Below are 25,226 nucleotides of genomic sequence, written 5' to 3'. Positions count from 1 at the left end.
GTGTGCTACGTACAGTGTGCAGAGTTCAGGAATGAGTTATGTTAGGAATGCAGAGTTCTGGAGTGTGCTACGTACAGTGTGCAGAGTTTGGGAATGTTATGTTAGGAATGCAGAGTTCAGGAGTGTGCTATGTACAGTGTGCAGTTTGGGAATAAGTTATGTTAGGAATTTCAGAGTTCAGGAGTGTGCTACGTACAGTGTGCAGATTTCAGGAATGAGTTATGTTAGGAATGCAGAGTTCAGGAGTGTGCTACGTACAGTGTGCAGAGTTTGGGAATGTTTTGTTAGGAATGCAGAGTTCAGGAGTGTGAACGTACAGTGTGCAGAGTTTGGGAATGTTTTGTTAGGAATGCAGAGTTCAGGAGTGTGCTACGTACAGTGTGCAGAGTTCAGGAATGAGTTATGTTAGGAATGCAGAGTTCAGGAGTGTGCTACGTACAGTGTGCAGAGTTTGGGAATGTTTGTTAGGAATGCAGAGTTCAGGAGTGTGCTACGTACAGTGTGCAGTGTTCAGGAATGAGTTATGTTAGGAATGCAGAGTTTAGGAGTGTGCTACGTACAGTGTACAGAGTTTGGGAATAAGTTATGTTAGGAATGCAGAGTTCAGGAGTGTGCTACGTACAGTGTGCAGAGTTCAGGAATGAGTTATGCAAGGAGTGCAGAGTTCAGGAGTGTGCTACGTATGGTGAGCAGAGTCCAGGAGTAAGCTAAGTACAGAGTTCAGAGTGTACTACATGCAGAGTGCAAAATTCAGGGTGTGCTACACACAGATTGCAGGGTCTAGGAGTGCCACATTTCAGCTGAAAGAAAAAGCCCTGAGTAAAAATATACAATGCAATACTGTCTGCAGCCATAAATGATACAGCCACAGCACCTGTGATCATCATTATCATGCTGATGATCACACTGTACTGCATGTGACTGTACTGTATATACAGTGCGATCATAAGCATGATAATGATTATCACAGGTGCTGTGGTTGTTTAATTCATGGCTGCGGACAGTGTTTGCACTGTATACAATTACTACTCCTGTCAAAAGTAGTAACTGTATAACAAACACTGCAGCCTGTGTCTCACTCTAGTACTATACTAGCCTGCTGGCTGGAAGAAAAAAAGTCATCTGAAAGGACTGCAAAGAATATATCATACTGCAGAACAGTTGGTAGTAGGCTGGGATGGAAAGGGTGTCAGGCAGACAGTCAGTGTGTAGACTCCTAGTGTGTAATGCCCACATCTGAGACTGGAGGCTGCCGGACTTGTTTAGTGCAGATTTATGTGTGTGGAGAGCAGAAAGTAACAGAAGAGAGTTAAATGGAAAGGGGGGGATGAGGTATGTGAGTGTCTGATTATAGCATGGTCTTTCCGGTGTAACGTGAGAAAACCATACCTCGTGAAAATTCCATACCCACGTCACTTCCTGTTAGAAACATAATGGAACAGCTGAGCAGCGTAGCAGTGCGCATGCTCACAGCTCCGGATACGTCATTGAACAGCTGAGGAGCTCACTAGTGCGCATGCTCGGAGGGTATGGAATTTTCACGGTAGTGTGTGTAACGTTACACTGCCTCAGCAGTTACATTAAAACAGCTCGGCTGCAACATGAGTCATGTCTGCTCCTAACCCTGTCACTTCCCTAATCTTGGCTACTAAATTTAAAAGCGGTGGGGCGGGTGTATGAAATCTAAATCACGGAGCCGAGATCATACACCCGCCGCCGCTTTTACATTTAGTAGCCGAGATCAGGGAAGTGACAGGGTTAGGAGCGGACATGACTCATGTTGCAGCCGAGCTGTTTTAATGTAACTGTTGAGCCGGTGTAACGTTACAACACACTACCGTGCAAATTCCATACCCTCCAAGCATGCGCACTAGTGAGCTCCTCAGCTGTTCAATGACGTAGGTGCTGACGTAGGTGCACCAGAAGTGACGAGGGTATGGAATTTTTACGGGTATGGTTTTTTCACGGAACACCGGGAACATGTGGAGCCATGTAGTACACAGAGGGAAGCGAAGTAAAGCTGGGGGTGAAAGATGCAGATGTAGCAGGAGAAAGTGCCTTCTCAGACAATAGGTAGCTGAAGCTCATGAGAAGTGACTTCATCCTTCCCTGCTGACATCATACAGGATCTCTCGAGTACCGACATGTTGTTTTACAATGCGGGCACATAGGGAAAAATTGTATTTTCATCTGGTATCCAGCTGGTATCTGGGCCCTGCCTGCCAGCCTCGTGGATGAAACAGGTGGTCTTACCAGTGGCAGAACGGCTCCCACAGCTGATAGGCTACACTAGCCTAGCTTCTGTGAAATTGACCGATGCTCTGGGGGGGGGGATTTGGATCCCCCTGACCCCCCCCCCTTATCCACAACATACAACCATATAACATCTGTCTTAAGGTTTCTGCTGGTGGCAACCTAAAGTAAAAGCATAGCAGGCAGAAACTTTACTAGCAAGTTCTGTGCCCAGAAGCAATTCCAGGCCTGTCAATGCTGCAGCCGAGTCATCCTTAGTGAAATGTACTGAGGTTGATGTGGTAAGAGTAGGGACAATGCCGGAGAAATGCAGTGTTTCAGATACACCTGATGCTTCTAGTCTATCCGGAGATGAGAGCACATGACTAAGGTCCTCTTGGCTTCATGATAGTGTACTTGTGACCCTCTAGGCTGTGCTTCCTTCACTCCTCCTTCTGGAAGTCCTTCCCTTGAATTTGTTACAGGTATTATTGTAGCACTTTGCTGCTAATACCCCATTATGCAGCTTTGCAGATATGCAAGTATGCAGGTATGCAATAATCATGTAATTATTCAGGTATGCTGTTACACAATAATTCAGTTAGGCCCCTTCACACAGGCGGACCGTTCAGATCCGCCTGTTCGGTTTTTTTTTGGCGGATCTGAACGGTCCCCCAATGCATTCCTATGGGGCATCGGATGTCAGCGGAGACATGTCCACTGACATCCGACCCGATCCGATCGGTCCAATCTGGACGTATGGAAACCCTATTTTCATAGGTGTGCGCAGCCTATTGCATTAGGGTGTGCACCCCAAATTTATTAAAACGTGGATGGTGTTAGTAGGGCAGTAGACTTGTCAGTAGGGCAGAGGTTGGTGTCAGTGGGGCAGTGGGCGGTTTCAGACATTTTCTATTTTTATTATTTGATTTTTTAATTATTTTTTTACTATTTTTTTTTTTATTTTTAGGAGCCCCCTTGGAAGGCTTTTGGTGAAATATCAGCAGGGGGAATCTGCACCATACGGGGTGATTAGGGTGTGCCCAGGCACACCCCCTGCGCACGCCTATGCCTATTTTCCATCCGTCCAGCGGATCGGATGGGATCGGATGAGAACGGACCGACTGTCCATTCCCATCCGATTTCCCCCATAGAGATGCATGGGGAACTGACAGCTTTGTATCCTCACACAGCGCGGAGACACAGCTGTCATCCTTCTGCTCAGCGGGGGATCGGCGGATCGATCCCCCGCTGAGAAAAGCAGAGTCCGTTTGACGGACACAGTGTGTGAAAGAGCCCTAATGTAAGTATGCAGGTATGCAGTTATGAAAGTATACAGATATGCAGGTAGGCAGTTATGCAGGTATGCCAGTTAGCAAGCATGCAGTTATGCAGGTATGCAAGTACGCAGGTATGCAGGTGTGGAAGTATGTAGGTTTTGAGGAAAGTAAGTATGCAGGTATATAGGTGTGAAGGTATGCAGTTATGCAAGTAGGCAGGTATTCGAGTACACAGTTATGCAGGTATGCAAGTATTCAGGTATGCACATATTCAAATATGCAAGTATTGAGGTATGCAGGTATGCATGTATGCAAGTATGCAGCTATGCAGTTATATAGTTCTGTAAGTAAGCATGTATGCAGTTATACAGGTACACAGTTATGCATGCATGCAGTTATGCAGGGGTGCAGGTTTACAGCTATGCAAGTTTGTAAATATGCATGTATTAAGGTATACGGGTATACAGTTATGCAAGTATGCAGCCATGCAATTGTGCAGCTATGCAAGTATGCAGCTATGCAGGTGTGGAAGTATGCAGGCGTGGAGATATGCAAGTATGCAGTTATGCAGGTGTGAAGGTATTCAGTTATGCAGGTATACAGTTATGCAAGTACACAGTTATACATTCATGCAATTCTTCAGGTATGCAAGTATGCAATTATTTCGCTATACAGGTATGCAAGTAAGCATGTATGTAGTTATGTAGGTACACAGTTATGCACGCATACAGTTATGCAGGTATGCAGGTATACAGCTATGCAAGTACGTAGGTATGCAGTTATGCAGGTATGCAAGTGTGCAGATATGCATGTATGCAGGTATGCAGTTATGTAAGTATGCAGCTATGCAAGCGTGCAGCTATCTAGTTACACAGTTATGCAAGTTAGCATGTATACAGTTATGCAGGTACACAGTTATGCAAGCATGCAGTTATGCAGGTATGCAGGTACACAATTAAGCAGGTATGCATGTATGCAGTTATGCAGGAATGCAAGTATGCAGTTATGCAGGTATGCAGTCATACAAGTATGCATGCACAGAGTTATGCAAGTATGTAGTTATGCAGGTACTCGGTTATTCAGTTATTAGCAGTACCTATCTGCTAACAAATAAGTAAATGCAGCAGTAAGCAGTAATTCTTGCACAATTATACAGTGGCAATGTGGTAGAAAGGCAGTATAATAAGCATTAATGCAGGGCCCACTGTGGCTGCCAATATCCAACCCTCTTGATAGCTCGGCTGCCGAACCGGCCACATCTGCCTCAAGCATGGCAATGTAACCAAAGGTTTTAAAAGTCAAGATGGCCACCAGCCCCATGTGCACCAAGTACACACAGCCTGTCAAACCAGAGTACACAAGGGAAATGAGTGTGATGAGGCACAATCCATAATGCGAACATTCCTACTACCCCTTGTGCTCCATAATAGTGTTCCACACCAAGTTGTCTAGAAGTTCACTTTCATCTTCTCTCTTTCCCTCAGCCTTCTTTATCCCCCTCTCTCCACCCTCCAACATGCTCATAATAATCTTCTTTGCAGTAACGTCATCTCTTCTCAAACACTTATTTCTTTATCCCCCTCTGTCTCCACCCCACAACCTGTGTACATATCTCCTCTTTTGTCTTCTCATAATGTCACCACTTCCACTTCACTGCAGCACCTGCCATCATATAAATCCTACTCTCACCTTACTATCCTCTTACTACTCCTAATGTCTCTGGGATATCGTGCCAAACCCTGGCCCTCCTTTAGCCAACTCTCACCCGCCAGAGTTGGCAGTCTACCACCTCTGACAGTAGCCGTAACTCTCATATATCTTAATTTTGTCTGAATCCATGAGTCAGCCCCCTCATTATGTGTGCCCTCTGGAATGCCCGCTCAATCTCTAACAAACTTGACTCTGTAAATTCCTCTCTAACTCCCTCAATCTACTTGCTATTACTGAAACCTGACTCCAGAAATCTGACACTGCCTCTCCAGCGGCCATCTCCCACGGTGGCCACCTCTGGACTCACCTAGACCCAGCAGATGAAATGGAGGCATAGTTGGACTTCTCCTCTCCCCACAAAGCACCTTCGGTTCTCCGTACACCTCCCACTCCTTCCCTCTGTTCTTTTGAAGTGCACTGCATTCGTCTCTTTTTTCTCCAACTTGTCTGAGGATTGCAGTAATGTACCTACCTCCCAGCTCAGTGTCACGCTTTCTCAACAACTTCTCTGCATGGCTACACTACTTTCTCTCCTCTGAAGTACCTGCCATAATCCTTGGGGACTTTAAAATTCCAATCAATGTGAACACCTCAGCCACTTTTCAACCACTCAACTTAGCCTCCTCTTTTAACCTAATGCAATGTATACAAATCACCACTCACTCCATTTGCAACACTGTAGACCTCATATTCTCCCACTTCTGCACGCCCTGCAACCTCTCTAACACTCCCTTTCCTCTCTCCAACCACAACCTTATCCATTTCAAACTCTCTCTGTCTCCTACCTCCCATGGCCCCAACCTGCAAACAGTTACCTGTAGGTACCTTCACCACCTCAATCCTTCCCTACTTAATTCTGCTACTGATGGCCTTTATGATAAAACTACACCCATATCCTCCCCAGACCTGACCACCTCCGTCTACAACAACATACTGTCATCCTCCCTAGACACACCCACTCTTCTTTCTACACACAGAACCAGGCCTCACCTGCTACAACCCCGGCAAACAGAGGACACCAGAAGAGACTTTTGCTCTTGAGCAAGTGTGGCCTAAAACCAAATCTCTGCAAGACTTCACCCTCTACAAATCTGCCCTTCTCCAATACCACTCCTGCCTCCACACTGCTAAACAAACCTACTACGTACACCTCTCTCATCAAAACTCTCTCATCCAAACCTTGGGCCGAGATATATCCCGGGTAACTATAGGCCGGTCAGCCTAACATCAGTAGTCTGCAAAATTTTGGAGGGGATGATAAGGGACCACATACAAGACTTTAGTAATGAAAACGGTATTATAAGTAGTAATCAGCATGGATTCATGAAAAATCGTTCATGCCAAACCAATCTATTAACCTTCTACGATGAAGTGAGCAGCCACCTAGATAAAGGTAAGCCTGTGGATGTGGTGTATCTGGACTTTGCAAAGGCCTTTGACACCGTTCCCCAAAAACGCTTACTGTACAAACTAAGGAAGGTAGGTATGGATCATAAGGTGAGTACCTGGATAGAGAACTGGCTCCAGGGGAGAGTCCAGAGGGTGGTGATTAATGGGGAGTACTCTGATTGGGCGGGTGTGGAAAGTGGGGTCCCCCAGGGTTCTGTCCTGGGACCAATCCTGTTTAATTTATTCATAAATGATCTAGAGGAGGGGATATCTAGTACAATCTCAGTATTTGCAGATGATACTAAATTAGGCATGCCGATATCTTCTATGCAGGATGTGGAAATCTTGCAAGCAGACCTGAACAAAATAACGGGGTGGGCAACTACATGGCAGATGAGATTTAATGTAGAAAAATGTAAAGTAATGCACTTGGGGGCCAGTAACCAGAAAGCAAGCTACTCACTTGGGGGGGAACCTCTGGGTGAGTCTAGGATGGAAAGGGACCTGGGGGTACTGGTAGACAACAGGCTTGGAAGTGGCATGCAATGCCAAGCCGCTGCAAGCAAAGCCAACAGAATACTGGGTTGTATAAAAAAGGGGATTCACTCCAGAAATAAAGAGATTATTCTTCCACTCTACAAAACTCTGGTCCGGCCACATCTGGAGTATGCTGTCCAGTTCTGGGCACCGGTCCTCAGGAAGGATGTGCTGGAACTGGAGAAAGTCCAGAGAAGGGTAACAAAAATAATTAGGGGAATGGAGGACATCAGCTATGAGGAAAGACTACAAGCACTGAACTTATTCTCTCTGGAGAAGAGAAGATTGAGGGGGGATATGATATCAATGTACAAATACTGTACTGGCGACCCTAGCATAAGGAACAAACTATTCAGAGTAAGGGAATACAATAAGACACGTGGCCACTCACTAAAACTTGAGGAAAGGCGGTTTAACCTTAAAATGCGTAAGGGGTTCTTCACTGTAAGAGCGGTAAGGATGTGGAATTCTCTTCCGCAAGCAGTCGTATCAGCGGGGAGCCTTGATAGTTTCAAAAAACTATTGGATGGACACCTTAAAGACCACAACATACAGGGGTATACAATGTACGGTTAAAAGCAAACACACACACATCATAGGTTGAACTGGATAGACTTGTGTCTTTTTTCAGCCTCACTAACTATGTAACTATGTAACTATGTAACTTGTCAACTCTTTTCTACACACTAATTCCTTACCTCACCCCCCACCTACCTCCACCCACTAACTTGCTTACTGCCCAGGAGATTGGCAATCATTTCAAAAAACAAAATCAACACAATTCATGATGAGATATCCAGCCACCAGCTTCCTCCCCAAGTTAATACACCAGGTCTAACACTGCACTTAATTATTTCGCCCTTCAGCCCTGTTACCACTGAGGAAGTTAACAAACTCTTTTCCATGGCTCACCTAACCACCTGTCCCCTGGATCCTGTCCCCTCACAATTACTGCAACCACCTTTCTGCTCTATCCTAAACTCTCTAACCCACATTTTCAACCCCTCTCTCTCCTCCGCCACCTTTCCCTCCCCACTCAAATATGCATGGATTGCCCCCATACTCCAAAAACCCTCGCTGGACCCCCACCTGTTTGAATAACTTAAGACACATCTCCCTTCTCCCATTTGCACCCAAGCTTCTTGAACGCCTTGTCCACAACCGTATGAGCTCCTATCTCACTGACAACAACCTTTTCGATCCCCTACAGTCCGGCTTCTGCCCACACCATTCCACTGAGGCTGCCCTACTAAAACACACAAAGGACCTACTAACTTCCAAAACCAACAGCAAGTACCCCATACTCATACTCTTGAACCTTTCTGCTGCCTTGACACAGTTGAACACCCACTCCTCCTCAACAAACTCCACTCCCTTGGCCTTCGTGATTTGGCTCTTACATGGTTCTCCTCCTACCTATCTACTTTCAGTGCCACATACAACACCATCTCCTTCGCTCCTCTTCCTCTTTCTGTTGGGGTACTCCAAGGCTTCATCCTTGGGCCCCTCCTATTGTCTCTCTATACCTCTTCCCTGGGCCAGTCGATAACCTCCAAAGGCTTCCAATACCACCTCTATGCTGACGACACCTAGATCTATCTCTCCATTCCTCAACTTACCCCCTCAATCTCCTTATATATCACAAACTTACTGAGCGACATATCAGTATAGATTTCACACCACTTCCTCAAACTCAATCTTTGTAAAACTGAGCTTGTATTATTTCCTCCTCCCAAATCCCCTCCCCCATAACTTTACCATTGAGATCAACGGCACAATCATTGGTTCCTCCACACATGCCAAGGTGCTTGGTGTAATCCTGGACTCTGACCTCTCCTTCAGCTCCTGACTAACAACACCAAAAAACAACCTATTCACTCCTTGGTTATTTCCCACCTTGACTACTGCACCTCTCTCCTAACTGGCCTACCTTTACACAGGCTATCCCCCCCTTCAGCTTTTTATAAATGCTGCTGGTAGACTAATACACCTTACTAACTGATTTGTGACTGCTGCTCCTCTCTGCCAATCCCTTCCCTACCCCACCATAAAAAATTCAAAATACTAATCACAAAATACAAGGCCATACACAACATTACCCCAGCTACATCAACAACCTCATCTGCAGATATCCCCCAAATCATCCTTTCCGCTCCTCCCAAGACCTCTTGCTCTCCTTTAGGAGATCCCTGAAAACTCACTTATTAAGGGAAGCCTACTCCCCCTCCTTCTAAGAACTGTACCAGAGTCACCTCCATCAGATTATCCCCACAGCTATTACATTTGGTACCACCTTTCACCCCCCCCCCCCTTTAGACTGTAAGTTCCATGAGCAGTGTAATTGTACTGTATTTTTCTAAAAGGGGGCATGCCGCTAAAATTTACCAATCCTACCACAGGATTCTGTTTAAAAAAACAGAGATCCAATCTTCACCCATCTCTGTCTCAGCAGCAATTAGCCCAAAATAAGGAGGGGTATTGATGTCAGAATAATATGAGAACCTGTGAAGGGTCATTCCGGAGGTTCTATCAGAATCAGAGGGGGCACCAATGATGGTGTAAGAGTCGCTTTTGTTTAGGGTAGTCTTTACAGTGGCTTTTTTTTTTTTTTTTTTGTGGCAATGCAAATCAGAGAATTTGTTAGTTCAAATAACCAGGGAAGAGAGGGGTACAGGTTTAGCATGTGTCATGTAAACCTCATGTGCTAAATGTCTGGATTAGAAGGCCTAAAATCTGGAGGGGGGGTTTCTTGTTTGTGACTGCATAAGGATGGCCCCCTTTTCATTTGTGTAAATAGAACTGCTATCTCTCATTTTCAATTTATTGGAGTCTTTCAGAAGTGTGTTTCCTGCATAAGGAGGCCATCAACCTACAGAATATTCTCCACAATACTTTGCTTATCGATGCAGTGACAGAAGCAGCAAAATATGGTTTGAGTGAAGCAATAGTGCAGTACATAGGTGGATGGTAGTGCAATGGTTATTGTTTATATGTTTGTCCTCTATGATTGGTCAGGTAATTTTCGTGAGAGGTACACATGATGGAGGAATCTTTCCTCAATTCAAGTTTTGCTGAATCTGTTATGGTCATTTTGTGCTTTATGTTTCCTTTTTATCTATAATTAAATTGATTGGTATGTTGCTGTAATTTTTGGGTATACCGTATTTCTTTCTGGTTTTCATTTCAGGGTTTGCTGGGTGTTTGATGCAGATATTGGGGCACTCCTTTTTATATTAGAAACAAGACATGCTGATATCTGGCCCAATGACAGACAATTGTCAGTTCCCCAAAGAGAGGACAGTGGATAGGGGTGCCTTGGATCATGTAGAGCTGAGTGATACCAGACATTCATCAGTGTGCTCAATTTGACAGATCACTGGATTTTCTAGTTTTACATGGTGGTGGAGAATATTTAGGTGCCTAGTCTATGTTGAAGCTTATTAACCACTTGCTGACCGCCGCAAGTAGATTTACTGCGGCGGTCAGCCCCTCACAGGCAAAGTGACGTAAATATACGTCACTAGCCTGTGAGGCTCTGGGGAGCGAGCGCGCGCCGTCACGGACCCCCCCCGCGCGTGTGACCGGCGGACCCGATGTCCGCCGCTCGCTCTGCGATCGGCGGGGGAGAGGGAGAAAGTCAGGCAGCTTGTGTAAACAAGCTGCCTGTCATTCTCCCCTGTGTAGAGACACCGATCATACGGTTCTACTATGTACATACGGTTCTACTATCAGTGTAACTACAGCTCAACAGACAGCCAATCACAGTTAGAATCACGCCCCTAGGGACACACACAGCCCCTCCCTCTCAAATAAAGTTAACCCCTTCACTGCCAGTGTATTTTTACAGTAACAGTGCATATATATATAGCACTGATTACTGTAGAAATGTCACTGGTAACCCCAAAAGTGTCAAAAATGTCAGTCAAGGGTCTGATCTGTCCGCCGCAATGTCGCAGTACCGCAAAAAAAATCGCAGATCGCCGCCATTACGAGTTAAATAAAAAACAACAAAAATGACAAAAATCTTTCCCTTAGTTAGTAAACGCAATAACTTTTGCGCAAACCAATCAAAATACGCTTTTTGCAATTTTTTTTACCAAACATATGTAGCATAAAACAAATTGGCCGAAAATGTTAAAAAATTTTGATTTTTACTTTTTTTTGGGGGGAATTTCATATAAAAAAATGTGAAAAATATTGTTATTTTTGCAAAATTGACGCTCTTTTTTTGTTTATAGCGCGTGATAAAAAAATCACACAGGTGATCAAATACCACCAAAAGAAAGCTCTGTTTGTGGGAAAAAAGGACGTCAAATTCGTTTAGGTACAGCGTCGCACGCCCGCGTAATTGTCCGTTAAAGTCACGCAGTGCCGAATCGCAAAATACCCCCTGGTCAGGAAGGGGGTAAAATCTTCCGGGGCTTAAGTGGTTAAGGACATTACCTCTGATGTTATACAGATTCTTTCTTCTCTCCCAGGTATGATCTTTGTTTTGTTCAGACATTGTTGTTAGGACAATCTGGTGCTTGCATTGCTCTGTAAAAAAATTGCATGTATCTCGAATCAAGGTTATTAAGGAATGGCTTCATCTGATTGGCAGAGAGGCGGAAAAATTAGATCCTAGTAAAAAAAGGCATGGGATGGGGGAATGAACAGCAATAGCTCTTCAAAGATCTTTCCGTTCATTCACAAACTGAAGCATAGTAAACACAGTTTACTCAGTAGACACAGAATGGCATATTTACCAGGCGTTTCTCCACTCTCCATCCCGATACAACCCCCACAACTGGTGGGAAAGGGGAGATAGGAAGCTGGCACAGTTGCAGACCATGTGTCAGAATGGAGATCTAGGAAGGGACCAGTAAATATGTAATTTACCAACCCCTTCTTTTTCTGTGTTTACTGTGCTTCAGATTGTAAATGAACGGGAAGATCTGTACTACTACCAGAACTATTTCTGTTCAATCATTCTGTGCAGCTGAGGCTGCAGAGAAGTAGATTGTGCATTGTGTCCTCAATCTCCTTTCTTTGTCTTAACCACTTTAATACAGGGCACTTCCCTCCCTTCCTGCCCAGGCCAATTTTCCCCTTTTAGCGCTGTTGCATTTTGAATGACAATTGCGCAGTCATGCAACACTGTACTTACACCAAATTTATGTCATTTTCCCCCCACAAATAGAGCTTTCTTTTGGTGGTATTTGATCACCTGTGCGATTTTTACTTTTTGCTAAACAAATAAAAAAAGACCGAAAAGTTTGAAAAAAAAAAAAAGTTTTTTTGTTTATGTTATACAATTTTGTAAATAAATAAGTTTTTTCCTGCACTGATGAGCACTGATGAGACTGCACTGACAGGCACTGATGAGGAGGCAATGATGGGGTGGCACTGATGGGGTGGCACTGAAGGGGTGGCACTGATGGGCGGCACTGATAGGCGGCACTGATAGGCACTGATATGTGGCACTGATAGGTAGCACAGATATGCAGCATTGGTGGGCACTGATAGGCGGCACTGCTGGGCACTGATAGGCGGCATTGATGGGCACTGATAGGCGGCACTGACGGGCACTGATAGGTGGCACTGACGGGCACTAATGGGCACTGATAGGCGGCACTGGTGGGCACTGATGGGCACTGATGGGCGGCACTGATCAGCACTGATGGGCGGCACTGATGGGTACTAATGGGCACTGATAGGCGGCACTGGTGGGCAATAATGGGCACTGGTGGGCGACGCTAAAGGATGGCAATGATGGGCACTTGTGGGCAGCACTGATAGGGAGGACACTGGTGGGCATCACTGATGGGGAGGGCAATGGGGGGCTCCCTGAGCCCTGATTGCCATCCCTGGTGGCCATAGTGGGCATCCCTGGGGTCATAGTGGGCATCCCTGGTGGATCTAGTGGCATCCCCCCCCCCGAGGGTCTGCACTGGTAATCAATGATCTGATTACCAGTGCCGACCCCCCCCCCCCCCGTCAGGGGAGCCGCCGATCGGCGCTCCTTTACTCGTGCCTATCAGGCACGAACTAAGGAAAGCCGATCAACGGCTGTTCCTGTTTACGATGTGACCAGCCGTGATTGGACACGGCTGATCACATGGTAAAGAGCTACGTCAGTAGTCTCTTTACCGAGATCGGAGGTGCAGGGTGTCAGACTGACACCTCGCATCACCGATCGCCGCTCTGCGCACCCCCGGGGGGCGCCCAGGGCTGTGTTATCCTGCCGCCGTCATATGACGTCCGGTCAGGATAACTCAACCACATTCCCGCCGTCATTTTGTAATAGGGCTGGCGGGAAGTGGTTAAAGGTGAAACATCAGGGCTCCTAAAAATTTGTAAGAAATAATGCACTTGTGACCGCGCCCTGACGTTCTGCCACCAGACATAAAGGGAAGAGCCCTGGGGTCGGAGGGAAGGGTTCTTACAATTAGGCCCTGAAGGTTCTAGTTTCCCCTCAAGTTGGGGATGCAATTATTAAACACTGCAATACTGAATGATGGCTCATATATGGCCTAAATTTGTTTTTACTTGAAACATAGCACAAGCCTCACATGTTATATTTGTGTAAAACAATAAGGTTTGTGAGATGTCAATGTACATCTATTCTGCAGTAAAAACATCAAGCGGTCTTCAAACCGAAAGCAAACCTTTTTTGCATTGCAGTTTACCAGTTTTTAGATGTGCTTTTTTTTCACCTGGTAATCCAGAAAGTAACTTTGTTGTTTTTCAAAAGAACAAACTCTCTTGCATATGCAGCAGTTAGATGGTCAAGAAAAAACATTTAACACTGACAGGAAGGCTTGCATCATGTTGATCAGATTTAATTTGTTTATATAAAACCTTTATCCCAAAAGGAAAAAGAAAAAACAGTTTTGCTGTAATGTCTTATAAAGTGAGCTGGAATTTGGCTTCAATTTGTTAATGCATATAAATCTGATAGTACATCTAGCACTCCTCTCCCTGTGGGCTGTCAATGCTGCTGTCCCAATGTGCCCTGTGCTCTTTCATCCAGAGTGGAGGCACTCTAATACAGTAACTGTGTTACTGGCGAAAACAGGGAAAAAGCCTAAAAAAGAAAACAAATGCAGCCTCCGCGTCTAATGTTTGGTAAGCTGCAATATATTACATTTTTGGTTTTGTGTTTAGTACCGCTTTCATTTATGATATTCCTATACAGTATAATGATGCAGTCTATAGTGTATGGTAATTGATTAAGGACATTTCCTCTTAATAATGCAGTATATTGGGTCAGTAAATTCATGTAGAACACCTTAGAGTTTGCACATGGCATTCTTCTATAGCAGTGTAGGATCAAATGTGATGTATTATCTATGCCAGGGATTCCCAAACTACGGCCCTCCAGTTGTTCAGGAACTACAATTCCCATCATGCCTAGCCATGTATGTAAATGTCAGAGTTTTTTTACAATGCGTCACGGGATGTGTAGTTCTGCAACAGCTGCAGGGCCGTAGTTTGGGAATCCCTGATCTATGCAAAATAGAGGCCACATATGTACCTCTTATGAATGGAATATATGATTATGTTTCATCTTGTCTTTGTAAAGCCGCACTGTCTACAGGTCATGTACTGTATATGCTCAGAGTTAAGGCAAGACCTCATTTGCTTTGTTTATGGTTTGGGCATATTTACTGGTATGTATTCCCCTACTTTTGTAAACCAAACATTTATGCAAGGTAATTAACCTCCTTCAGTTGAGGTTTATATAGCAGTGAGGTTGAGTCTGGATAACATCTTCATTTATCCATATCATGTGATGCAGTACTGCTTACAATCTACAAGACAGCTTTTCTTTCCAGTTTATGTCTCTGTATAATATCTAATGAGGTTAAAGTTGGCTATGTTTCTGCAGTTCTGACCAATACACAATGCACTCCAATTTATGTCTCCTGCCGTTTTAGTAGATGACCCTGTTAAAGGCATTACAAACCTTCCTACCTGCACCTTTTGTTTTTTACATGCATATGGTGTGCATTGTTATTGTAGTTTCATGATGTCATTTGTCGGCCTGTACACACAGCACCTAGTAGAGTAAACCTTCCACAGGAAGAAAGAGGTGTACACCGCTCCAAGTAAGAGTAATCCACTCTTCAGTTATGATTAAGTGATTTTAAATCATGAAATGCGTCAACCATTGTGGCTCATCGGTCGTGTTATGTCCGATTTATACAAGCAATAAAGAGATACATTTTATCCTTCACATTACTGGAGTGCAGTCAAATTTTCTTGCATACTTGGACTTGCTCAGACCACGGACTGGACTTGCATCTGGTTACTGAAGGGTGGATTGCTCTCACCTAGAGCGCGTATACCTGTTTCTTCCTGTGGAAGTTATGATTAAGCGATTTTAAATCGTGAAACACGTCAACTGTTGTGGCTCATCTGTTGTGTTATGTCTGATTTATACAAGAAATAAAGAGATACATTTTTTTTTAATTTGTTTATTTTGACAAAAGCAGAGGATAAATTCCAATACAGTAGTCACAGAACTCAAACAGCATGATTCAAATGGTAACAATAGACAGTTTCAAATGGAATCAAATATATGCAAGTTATCCAAAGGAAAAAACATGAACAAAAGAGTGTAGAACATGAATCATGCCGGCATGTAAGAACTACTGGAACTCTCCAGTGCCTTTTAATGTTCGTAGATCAGAGAGAGGTGAGAGAAGAAGAGGTAGAAGGAGAAAGAATGAGAAAGAAGAAGGGGAGAGAGAGGAAAAGGGAAAAAAAGGGAGCGGCATAAGGGATGGGGGGGCGTTAGGGATGGAGGGCGTATCAGAGTAAAAAGTGCAACTGGTTTAGTGGTAAGCCTTTGCCATTGACCATAGGCCTTACTCAGTTCAAGGGTGCCACCGCCCTATCTACAGCAGCAGCTGAGGACGTGGGGGGGGGGGAAGGATGTGGAGGCAGTCACGCGGAACCGGTGAGACGTGATCTTCCTTAGTCGGAGAAGATAAACTGGTTCCACAGTGCCCACATTTTTGTGTATCGTTCATGTTGACCTCGTGCCGACAAAATCAGATCCTAAAACCTGTTTATTTCCTCTACTTTTCTCATCCACATGCTAATAGTCGGGGGGTTGGGATCTCGCCATCGAAAAGGGATACAAGCCTTCGCGGCATCCAAAAAGTGACCAATGATAGAATGTTTGTACTGTCTAGCCGGTATATCCAGGGCATGAAGAAGAAAGAAGAAAGGTTCATCAGGTATTTCACGTTCAGTGAATTTCCGGGACACCTCCAGCCTCCAGAATCCCTCAAGTCTGGGACAGTCCCAAAAAATATGTAAGAGGGTACCCTTTTCCTCCTGACAGCGCCAGCATCTATCTGACACATTTGGCAAAAATGTATGTAAACGCGTCGGTGTGCGATACCATCTGGATATCAATTTGAAGTTTGTTTCCTGAATCTGCGTGCAGATGGAGGATTTGAACGTAAACCGTAATATATGTTCCAGTTGGTTTGGGGTAAACGTGCAGTTTAGGTCCCTCTCCCAACTGGCAATGTAAGGTGGTCTGTAATCTAAAGGCGGGGTCACTATAAGGGAGTAGGCTGTTGAGAGCACGTGGGGCAATGTACCCGATCGTAAACAGATGTTCTCAAGGGTAGTAAGTGGCCTATCAAACTCTCTAGACTGGGGTAAGGATTGTAGGAAGTGCTGGAGTGCTCTCCAGAAGTCTAATCTATAGACCCCTCCCGGAGCGGTCAGGGAAGCAATAGAGACCCAAGATCCCGATTCTAGGAAGTGGGAGGCCTGGAACGTCCCCGAGTCACGTAGTCTACAGAAAGGTCCGTCCTGATATCCCGGGGCAAACTGCGGGTTCCCCAAGATGGGCAGTAATAGTGAGTGTCGTGTGGAAAGGGCCGAGTTGAGAAAAAGTTTTGCACAAATACGGACCGTAGGTTTAGTGGTATGTCACATTGCGCCTGCTCTATACCAGGCCAGAGTTTGGACTCTGTGTGGCGACACCAGTCTATGAGTCTACCTAAATGCACCACATGGTGATATTCGAGTAAATCCCGTACTGCTAGGCCTCCATGGCTTTTGGGGAGAGAGAGTAATCGTCTCTGAATTCTCGGTCTCTGTTGCGCCCAAATAAATGTCGAGAATAATGTCTGTGCCTGTCGAAAATAGTGGGGGGTCGAAATGGGTAGGGCCTGGGACAGGTAGAGGAACTTCGGGAGGATACTCATTTTAAGTATTTTGCAACGGCCAAACCAGGAATGAAGTCCTGTTTGCCAGACATGTAATAGGTCGCTTATTCTACTCATGAGTGGCGGGAGGTTGAGTGCAAATATCCGGGAGGGCTCAGGGGGCAGGAGAGTCCCTAGGTATTTCAGGGCTGACCCTGTCCATTTCAGATTAAAGTTTGCTCGCAATTGTGGCATGAGGGGCTGAGACATCCCTACTCCCATGGCTTCAGACTTACCCAAGTTGATCTTTAAATTGGACAGTGCGCCGTATGAGCTAAATTCCTGAAATAAGTTTGACAAGGAGATTAAAGGATTAGTGAGGGTGATGAGCATGTCATCTGCGTACGCCCAGACTTTCTGTTGGGTACCCACGATTTCTATACCATTAATATCGGGATTGTTGCGGATAGTGCAGAGGAAGGGTTCTACAGGGCAAATGAGCTAATGGCCACATGTAAGAGGTTGAGGACCTTTACGGTATTGCCCCGCGCCTCCCGAGTGGGTATAAAGCCCACTTGATCTAAGTGGATCAGAGAAGGAAGGTGAAGTTGGAGTCTGGTGGCAAGGATTTTAGAAAATAATTTTAAGTCTACATTAAGTAGCGAAATGGGTCTGTAACTAGGGCACACTGTGGGGTCTGTCCCTTCCTTTGGAAACACTAATGTGTGTAGCGTGTCTCTGTGAACAGGAGCGTCAGGGCTCAAATTGTTAAACAAATTGACCATGTGCTGACCGAGATGCGGGAGGAAGGTCTTGTAATATTGTACCGGGAGCCCGTCCGGTCCTGGTGCTTTCCCTGTTTTGGTATTGTTAATTGCCATTTGTAGTTCCGCTAGGGAGATAGGAGCAGACTGCTCCTCTCTGACCTCCACTGGTAAGCTCGGCATTCTCAGCGCGGTAAGGTAGTTATCCACTGCTTCTGGGTCAGGGGGCTGTGAATGCAAATTATAGAGTGATGAATAATACGTCTGGAAGTCTCGTGCTATATCTTCGGTTCGCTCAGCTTTCTGACCCGTGGGGGATACAAGCTTAGGGACATAGGTTGTTGTTTGAATTTCATGTAGGGTTCGGGCCAACACCCTCCCACAGATCTCTGCAATGCTGCTTTGGCTTTGTGTTGTAGAAAATCGACTATCTGTTTGCGGTGAGTTCCCCCATCAACTCCGCGGTGGGGGCATGCTTATGCCGCGATTCTAGAACGTGTAAGGTCTGTAAGAGTGAGGTTAACTGTTGTGTGCAAATTTTCTTGAGCTGGGCTCCGTGTTTAATAAACACCCCCCGGATCACCGCCTTGTGGGCTTACCATATCACCCCAGGGCTCAAGTCTCCGTCTGAATTAGATTGTAAATAGAGGGTAAGTTCCTTCTCTACTTCTGCGCGGACCATTTCATCTTGAAGAAGGCCTAAGTTCAATGACCACTTCTGTGATCTGGTGAGGGGAGTATCTGATAGGGCATACGTGAGTGTCAATGGTGCATGGTCCGACCACGTAATGGAACTGATAGTCACTGAATGAACAGAGTGCAATTGGGAGTGCGGAATTAGGAAGTAATCTATCCAGGAGTATAATTCATATGGGGGGGAGTAAAAAGTATAGTCCCTCTCCCCTGGGTGCAACAAACGCCACACGTCGATTAGTTGTGCCTTATGAAGCTGTGTCGTAATCCATTTCTGAGATCTAGGAGGCAAGGAGGAAGTCCCAGAGGATAAGTCCTCTGAGGGTATGAGAGGGACGTTAAAGTCCCCACCAAGAATGAGCTGACCTTCCGCAAAGTCCTGAATCTTCCCAATGCATCGTGCCAAGAAGGCTTCTTGTTGAGTGTTTGGGGCATACACTGAAGCTAGGGTTACCGCAATGGTCCCGATAGTTACTTCAGAAAAAGGAACTTGCCATTAAGTCAGTAAATACTGTAGCATCCGCCTTTTCTCGGGAATATTTAACCCCTTGGTGTTAAGTGAGCATACTCTTATAGTATCCATGTTGTAAGAAGACGGGGAAGGGGGAGGAGGGGAAAGAGAGGAGAGAAGTACAGTAACGGAGTGGAAAGAGGTATAGACCAGAAAGAGAGAGGAGTGATGAGTAAGGAAGAAGAAGAAAGTAAAGTGATTAAGAGAGTGAGAGAAATATATTATGGCGCACGGCGGTCAAAGACCAAAAATCGGGCGCAAGCCTAAGAGGGAGAGAGGTTGGAGACAGCCAAGGAGGGTACTCCAGCCCCCCCCCCAACTCAACTTGACCCCGTAAGGGGGTAAAAAACAGTAATAGTAATACATAAATCCTCCCGTTTCAGAAGTGCAAAATTATCATATAGGAGATAATGACATACTGAAGAGGAAAACATGTGAACTCAGGAACCAACATAGTATCACCAACAACGTAAAGCAATGTCTGCATGCAGGCATAGGAAAAAATGATGGAGGAGACCCCCTGCATGGTGTCGGAAAGTGCCAGATCCATGCCAGCACACGGCAACACCCCGGGCCGGAGGAGCCAAACCAGTAGCCAGCACCCCGTCAATACTGCACCTGAGTCCAGGAATTCACACATGAGACAGCTAATATGGGGGGTGGGAGCACCTGGTGTAGGATACGGGAGAACAAGGTGCCAGCAGTGGGAGCTAGGAGGGGCACAGAGCAGGAAAACAAGACACAACAACCCCCCTAAGGAGATTAGCCATCTACAGGTAGGTGACTCAACCACACTACCCCCCAGGGTCCTTAGGAAGAGTCCACGGTGTAGAGACGCTGAAGGGTGTGTGGAACCTGAATGTCGTCTCTTGAGAATCTAGCGGTACCGTGGCGCACTGGCTTCCAACTGATTTATGCGGGTGTAGTGGTACGGTGGTGCACCGGCTCCCAGCTGATGTATGCGGGTGCAGTGGCACTGTGGTGCACCGGCTCCCAGCCGATGAATGTGGGTGTAGTAACAGTTACCGGGGGCTCTCCTGAGCGCATGCAAATCCCCAAAGAGGCTGGGGGACAACTGGCACCCGGGGGATAAAGGGGTGTCAAAAAGCGCATGAAACAGACATAAAGAAAAACAAAAGGGGGTGTGGCGGGCACAAAAGTTGGCAGGTGAGAATTATAACTCACGTGACCCATCTGCCGGGACAGTACGAGATCCCCTGCGAAGTCTCTGAGGTCGGGGGAAGAGTCCTCCAAGGTGAGCAGCAACGGGCAGCCTGCCAGTCAACCGAGGGAGAAGGATCAGCCAGTCTGGAACCTGGATGGAAGAAAGCAGGTAACTCTGCAGGAGACCGAAGGGTGAATGAGGCGGTGTTGTTCCAGAAGAAGACCGCCAGGGGGTATCCCCAGCAGAATGTACATCCCGCCCGGTGGGCAACATCCAGCACCGGACAGAGGAGTGCCCTCCACTGCAGCGTGGCTTTTGATAGGTCAGGTAAGATCTTGATTGCAGCCCTGTCAAAGTCCATGGTTCCCAGCTCCCAAGCCTTGCGCAGGATGGCTTCCTTTTGGAGGAAGTGGTGCACTCTGCACACCACGTCTCGTGGTCTATCTAGGTCAGTGGATCTGGGGCCCAGGGCCCTAAGAACTCTGTCCAGCTCCACCGCTTCCGGAGGTTTTGTACCCAGGACCTTTTGGAAGATGGCCATCACTGTCTTCCGGAGGTCCTCCCTGCCTGTAGCCTCTGGAATACCACGGAGCCACAGGTTGTTCCGGCGGCTCCTACTGTATCTTCCAGGTCCTCTAAATGTAGCTGGAGAGTAATGGCAGTGTCAAAATATGCGTTGCGTGTGCTCTCCAATGCTGAAACAGATGTCTCCCCTGTGTGCACGCTGTCTGACAGTGCCTGCACGATGGATTGCACGGCTTGAAGGTCCCGGCGATGTGATTCCTCAACCCGGAGCAGTAGAGACTCTATCTTAGATCGTGTCGGGAGTGCCCGGAGTAGCACCCTGATCTCCGAGTCCATCTGGGACGGCATCACCGGTCGCTGGGGATCCGGTATGTCAGAGCTGAGGGGGGTCATCATCGCAGGTGAGGGGGTTGTGGCTGGTTGCATCCCAAAGCAGCTCGGCAGTCCCTCCATGTCCTGAGTCTGGGTGCTGTATCCCGCCATTTTGGAAGCAGAGGCCGCTGCAGCTGCGTGCGTGGAAGATTGGAAATACTTGGCGATTACCCCTGATTTCTTCTGTTTGCCGGGTGTGCGGGCTGAAGAACGTGTTCCGTGCTTTCTGGTGGGGTTCATGCCAGTATTAATGTAGTGAAAATAGCCGGGTTAGGCGAGGGGAAGCCTGGAGCTCAGTGTATGCACTTTCTTACACAGCCATGTCCAGACCACGCCCCAAAGAGATACATTTTATCCTTCATATTACTGGAGTGCAGTCAAATTTTCTTGCTTTTTTAGAGTAAATCTTCACATACCTGTTCCAGAAGTTTTTTGTTTGTGCTCAGACATAAAGCCTGTAGTGGCAAAAACTATCCAATCTGCTGGAGGGATGGGCAGGAAGTCGAGTGAGGGCAAGATGGCCCCCACTTGACTCTATGCCCTTGGAGGACCAGAGCGACGTGTTTGACGTCACTTCCGCCTTTAGGCCTTAAAGGACCTTTTTTTTTTTTTGGTTGTAAATGTAAAATGAAATTTTTTATTTTATTTTATTTTATTTTTTTGCCTTTAAGTCTAAATGTGAGGTCTTTTTGACCCCAATAAATCACACAATCTCACAATAAAGAGGTTCTGTCATGCTTATTTCTATTGCAAGGAATGTTTACATTCCTTGTAATAGGAATACAGGTGATCAAAAAAACATTTTTTTAAAAGGACAGTGTAAAAATAAAAAGTAAAATAAATAAGAAAAAAGAAAAAAAATGTAAAGCGCCCCATCCCTCTGAGCTCAAGTGCAGAAGCAAAGGCATATGTAAGACGCGCCCACATATTTAAAGAGTGTTCAAACCACATACAGTATGTGAGGTATCACTGCAATCATTAGAATAAGAGCAATAATTCTAGTACTAGACCTCCTCTGTATAGCTAAACAGGTAACCTATAAAAAATGGAAAGCGGCGCTATGGAGATTTTTAAGTACCGTAGTTTGTCGCCATTCCACGAGCATGCCAGTTTTGAAGCATGACATAAGTTTAAAATACTATTTTAAACTTGTAAACAACAAATGTCAGAAAAAGGCCTGGTCCTTAAGTGGCTAGAGGTGCCCCAATAATGCATATAAGTATATGAACACATATAATGCTATCACATTACCCAATTACAATCCAACAGAAAAAAAACTGTGCATATATGTCCATCAATGACCAAACACAGTCCACAATAAGTTAAAACACTTTCAGTGTTAGTCCATGAATACACGGATAGGGTAGTGTTTCCAGGTTCTCAGTGCTGTGACACTCTTCCACGCTTAGTGTTCCATCCATATTTAAAATAGGTGTGCCCTCACCAGCAGGTGTTGTTCTGTTGCAATGGTGCTTTAGGGCAGCTATGGAAGCTGTTTAAAGAGGAAGTAAACCCTCCTCTGACACTTTTACCTATAGGTAAGCCTATGATAAGACATGTCGCCCGTCATACAGACAAGCGGGCGGCACAGCGGGGTTCGTTCTAAGGTAAGTATTTCATAATGAGCTAGTATGCGATGCATACTAGCTCATTATGTGTTTCTCTTACAGGTTGCAAAAAAAAAAAAAAAGTTGTATGGGTTTACAACCTCTTTAAAGATGCCTAGTTCTAAAAAATCTGTTTTTCAATCAGTCTCACTGTTCCTGTTTAGCCATGCCTGACAGTGAAACAGATTTGGCACAAATTTCATCAAATCAGCACCACTCTTTGCATCATCCAGACCAACCACTGTAAGAGTAAGAGGACCCAGATGTGTCACATGATTGACCAGAAGACAGCAGAAAAAAGGTATGATTGCTGACAGGTGAGTTAAAGTGTCAATAAACCCAGACTATGAAAAACTCCAATGAAATGCTATATAACCGAGTGTTCATACTCACAAAGCCACTAAAGCATTTGTCTTGTGTTGAGTGAAATATATCTGGTTGATCCTGCCTTCGACTGTTCCTCCCATGTTCTCTGTGTCCCCATTTCCAGTTGAGATTGTGTAGAGCAGCTGGTATCGTCTGCTGAACATGCTCAATTTCATTTCCCATTTTAAGCTCCTCATTTCCTCGTTTTTCTTATCTGTTTAGCCTATGTGACTATAGAGTCACACATGTTGGCATATATTCAGTGGTAAATGACATTCTTCTCCATCCCACCTCGTCCCTGTACTCCTATTGCAAAACACTATGGGTTTGGAATATAGTATGCTGATTAGTTACATTTACTAAGAAAATCACAAAAATGCTTAGTTTTAATATAAATCAGTATTAAATATATGTATTGTAATGCAGATGCCAAAGAAGAGGGAAAGATCATGTGACCACTCAACGGTGCTTCAGAAACTGGGTACTTTTTAGGGATTTAAGAAAAAATACCTGTATATATGATTTATGTGAATTAATTATGGCAATTAATACTTTTCTGTTTAGCATCAGTATTAAGAGCAGTCTTCCTGTGGAGAGAAGCACAGAGTTTAGCAGATATTTAAAGTGGTTTGCATATATGTATACCTTCTATGCATATTTCTCATGAAGAATGTGATTCTCTGTGTACACCTTCAAGACTATAATAATAAATTGGAGCCATCCTTTATATTTACTCACTGATCCACTCTAATTTTTAAATGTGAATGATTATAGGGCTAAAGCAATCTTTGTTTATAACTTCATTTTAATAAAGAGTTGCTTTCTTAGTCTGTTTGTGGTTCTCAGACAGCAGGTATATGCTCTAATTTTTAAAGTGCTTTGCGAGCTGTGTTTCCTACCAGGTGGGTGGAACCATCTGATGTGCCACTCTAAAAAATTCCAGAAAATGAACTTACCACACAACTTCCTAAGACGGTGGGATCTACTCGTTCATGTCTTGGGGATAAAATGGCAGTTTTACTTACCTGATCCTCTCCTCACCCGGCAGGTGGTGCTCCCCCATGTTTTGGTGGTGAACCATTTCCCAGCATCCTCATGTCCAATGCAGGGATATAGTCCCTACATCAGTCTATATGATGTCACAGGACCTTGGATCAACAGAACATAGGGGGGAAAAGGCTGCCAGGATTAGTCTAGTAGTGTAGAGGAGCCTACAGAGGCATACGATCAGGTAATTAAAATGTCTTTGCCTCATATATAAGTCCTCATACAAATTAATCTAAATCTAGTGTCCATGTCTAAGGACATATACTTGCATTATATGGAAATAGTTCTGTGAAACAACCCTACAATGAAAGAAATATGATTGAGCTATTACAAATCTCCTTCTCAAAAGTTGGATTTTTAATACAGACTTACCTGTAAAATACATTTCTTGAAGTACATCACTGGACACAGAGCCATAAATCATAGCATATGGGTTATATAGCCACCTTTAGATGAAGGACACTGGCAACCAATCAGAATTGATGAAAGACAAATAGAGAAACCCCTGCGCTATCAGATGAAACGGTAACAAGTGAAGAGATAGCTGCAGCTGCCTGATCAGCCTTGCTAAAACTGAGTAGAATAAATTAAAATAAACATGTGTGGAGGGTAGAATAAATTAAAATAAATATGTGTTGAGTAGTGGTACACACAGGACATCCGGGAGGAAAAAGAGAGAAGGCATTGCTGGAAGAGGCGGCAGAGGAGCCTATCAGTATCCCCTGAGGAAGTCACGTGACCGTGACGATACGCATCGGGACGTGAGGTAATAGGCAAACCCTGAAGTGCGGACGGCGGACTGCTCGTGATATACGGACTTTACAACACGGATGCTTTCTACCTATTTTAATCTCCCTAAATGTGAGTTACTACA

The sequence above is a fragment of the Pelophylax lessonae genome (assembly GCF_965119305.1).
Source record: "Pelophylax lessonae genome assembly, chromosome: 10".
NCBI classification, from domain to species: domain Eukaryota; kingdom Metazoa; phylum Chordata; class Amphibia; order Anura; family Ranidae; genus Pelophylax; species Pelophylax lessonae.
Note: the sequence above shows the minus strand (reverse complement) of the source record.